Here is a 3,993-nt window from a genome sequence, read left to right on the forward strand (position 1 = left end):
AAGCAGAGAAGCAAAATTGGGTTAAAGGGTTAGAATAGAAATTGTGCTTCAGTAATTTTGCATTAATTGCGTTAAATTATTTTAACGCGTTAAGGATTGTAAAATTGATTGCATTCGTTAAAGATGACAGCCCTAATATATATATATGATTGTATTAATTATTTATAATAAATTATAAAAATTAATTATTTTAATTTATATAAATATGAAATCAAACGTGCAGACGTGGTCAGAACATATCAATAGATAATAGTGTTAAGCAATAAAAAAAATTACTCAATAATATTACATAATTAGGATGAAACAATATTTGTGTGTGTAATGTTTTTTATGCAGACTATTGAGTCATTAGCTTAGGAACACCAGTCACTTATGTGGTTTGATTTCAGTCAGGATGCTGCCTATGTGGGAAAAAACAGATCCACGGAATTACGGGAATATGTTTCTAATACAGTTTGGAATTACTAATAAGGTCGAGCTAAATCGATCTACTTTTAAAATGTATGATATACATATCATGTAATTATATTTAATTTCTATGTCATCGTTGTTTTTCACAAAAATATGAAGCATCTCAACTGTTTTCAATCCTGATAATAATCAGAAATGTTTCTCGAGCAGCAAATCAGCATATTAGAATGATTTCTGAAGGATCATGTGACACTGAAGACTGGAGTAATGATGCTGAAAATTCAGCTTTGCACTGAAATATATAAGAATATTTTTATTAATATTTGTAAAAATATTTCACAATATTACTGTTTTACTGTATTTAAAAAAAAAAGCACAGCCTCAGTGAGCCCAAGAGACTTCTTTCAAAACATGAGAAAAATCTTCGTAACCCCAAACTAAACATGCATTCTGACTTTTGACATTTTGTAAGATCTCTATCATTAGCCGACAGCTTTGTTCTCTCTTGTGGCTGCTGTGAATCAAACCCATGTCTGTCAACGCAAAACGAGTTAATTTAGTCAGCCGTCATTCCTAATCATTCCCATTAAAGCTCCATATGGGAACATCATTTCATCTGATGTGCTTTGAACCGCCTCCGCGGGCTGATCACACGCACACATGCTTTCTATGCTCTCCTTCCACACCACTTCCTTATGAGTGTGAGGAACAAACTTGCGGCAACGATATTAACAGGAAACACTCATTTATAAGAAATCAAGCCAAGAGGATTATGCTGATTTCATAATCACATAAATAACTGGTAAACTCATTCATCCCTTCTGTATAATTAAAGACATCTCCGGGCCACACAGCTGTTGGGATGAAGCTCATGAAAACATTTAGTTTTTAATTCGAGTGTTTCATGCTGTGAAACTGTTTTTAATCTGATGCCAGGCAGTGTTGCTGTTGTTAACTGAAATTATTAAATCATTTTTGTTAACTGACATAAAACTGAAATAAAATATTGGGGGGAATAAAAAAATATAAAAATAAAACAGGCTAGCCTTGGCAGCTAACTTAAGCAAGTAAAGTTGTACTAATTACTAAAATTACTAAAACTGAAATAAAACAAATAAATAAATGATTATATAAATGATATATACTAATTATATTACATATAATGAATACATTTACATATATATACACATATATACATATACATATATATATATATATATATATATATATATATATATATATATATATAAGCTTAGGAACACCAGTCACTTATGTGGTTTGATTTCAGTCAGGATGCTGCCTATGTGGGAAAAAACAGATCCACGGAATTACGGGAATATGTTTCTAATACAGTTTGGAATTACTAATAAGGTCGCGCTAAATCGCTTTACTCACAAATCGTGACCTTTCAACTTTCTCTTTGAAGAGACGTTATACCAGGCCTGTTGTGAATACCAGTACTAATGAGCTTTAACTTGTTTTGACATGATCAGCAGTTTTCGTTTACTTGCAGATAAACGTTATTTATTCAGACTAACAGCTGCATCAGCATTTTTCCATCTTACTCTTAAACCGTAAGTGTGGTGGTGCGGTAAAACTGGGACATTTGTGCATCGGCAGAGTGACCAAAATCTGACCAGAATATAGTTATTTTAGTTAAAAACAAAAAGTCAATCATAATCATGCAAGAATGTTTTTGGATAATACAGCAAACTAAATACTTCAAAAGATAAGGGCTGCGTTTCCCAAAAGCATCATGAACCAGAGTTGATCATAACTCCATTGGTGACGATTATTCATATATACAAATATCTGATAAGTCTGACATCAGTGTTATTTTAGTATTATTTATATACTGTTATAGTTTTTATTGATATTTTGAATAAGCTTATATATTTTTTTAATATTTTCAGTTGTTACGTCTTTTGTTATTTTTATTAATTTACTTTTTTATTATATATACTAAACACAAAATGTGACAGAGTGCAGAAAAATATTATAAATAGTTACATGTATAAATATTTTAAGCATTATATTAGTATTGCCTACATAATATCGGTATTACAATAAGTAATTAAGTATTATCTATGTGTTTTTTTCACAAATTAAAAGTATCATTAGAAAATAGAGCAATTTATATATTTTTATAATTATAAATGATCGTATATACACAGAATATAAATATATAACTGTAATTGTCATTTTTTATTGCATGACACTATTTTCTTTTGACAATTTCTTTTGCAATTTTTCAATAGCAGAAAATAAATAAATAATAGATAAAAATAAATTAAAAAGAATACTTCTGTCAATACTTATAAATATTACATAAGCATTATATTAGTATATGTATAAATATTTATAATATTTTCTGACACATTTTGTGCTTGTTGCAATGCATTATGGGGTTGCATGATAAAAAAAAAATAATTTGGGCCAAAATGAGTTTTCAAGTAATTCAGCATAAATTTGCAGTCTACAAGTGCTGTTTACTTAGCTCACTTGAGTTTAGAACAGAGCCAACGTGTCACAATATTACTAGGTTTTAAAAAAATTTAAGTCTTTTCAATGTTTTTTAAAAATGTTTTTATTAAAAGTCAACATGAAATCCAAATCAGCCCATTCTTAATGCATGTTCCTGATTTTAATACGAACAACTTATCACATGTATGAATTCATGGCATCCCAAATTAATCTTTTTACTTAATTTCTGATAAAATCAAGTCTTGCCCTAGATTTTTTCCATTAAAGTGGGACGTGAATATGTTTCAGCTAGAGTTGCTTTGGATATAACTAACAGCTTGCAGCTCAGTTTCCCAAAAAACATACAAAACTAAACCTTGAATGCATTGTAAGTCACTTCTGATGAAAGCTTTTGCCAAATGCACAAATGTAGTAACTGTGAGATTTATCAATTCATAACGATGCGATTTTTGACTCCAATGTAAAGTATGACGTCCCAGCGGGACTTTTATTCAGGCCTGTGTCGCAGAGGAACCTCTTCAAAGAGATTTGTTTGACATGGCTCGCCGTTCAAACCCACAGATTCTGCTTCCATTTTAACTTCAGAATTAATAATCCAATTTATGTGATGAATCACAACCGCACAGAAAACACACGCGCCATGCAGAGACAAGAGCACGGCGGCCCACAGAAAGCTTGTTTATATGTGTGCTATAACTCAAGCCTAACCCACTCTGATTCAGCTCCATTAAACACATGTAAGCGCTGGTTATTAGGACCAGGTGTGCAGTGTTTGCACTGACTACAAAACCTACATGCTACATGCTAGCAGATGCTCAGTGCAGCACATATACTGGATATATATACAGTATAGTATATATGTATACGTATTGTTCAAATGTTTGGGTTGGGTTTTTTGAAAGAAGTCTCTTATGCTCACTAAGGCTGCAATATATTACATTTGAATTTGTTTAGTTTAATTAATATTAAAGTTTAAATGTAATACCTATTTATACATTTTATATATATATAAATATATAATAATATAATATATATACAGTGGGTACGGAAAGTATTCAGACCCCCTTAAATTTTTCACTCTTTGTTATATTTGTTATA

The 3,993-nt window shown here is 30.5% G+C and overlaps 1 protein-coding gene across 1 annotated transcript in view; it reads right to left on the reverse strand.

The window, feature by feature from the left end:
• Window positions 1-3,993, reverse strand: part of LOC107662317 (leucine-rich repeat serine/threonine-protein kinase 1-like) — a 109,504-nt gene that overhangs the window by 38,535 nt on the left and 66,976 nt on the right. The gene's annotated exons all lie outside the window — the stretch shown is intronic.

The sequence above is a fragment of the Sinocyclocheilus anshuiensis genome, unplaced genomic scaffold (assembly GCF_001515605.1).
Source record: "Sinocyclocheilus anshuiensis isolate Anshui unplaced genomic scaffold, SAMN03320099.WGS_v1.1 scaffold579, whole genome shotgun sequence".
Lineage (NCBI taxonomy): Eukaryota > Metazoa > Chordata > Actinopteri > Cypriniformes > Cyprinidae > Sinocyclocheilus > Sinocyclocheilus anshuiensis.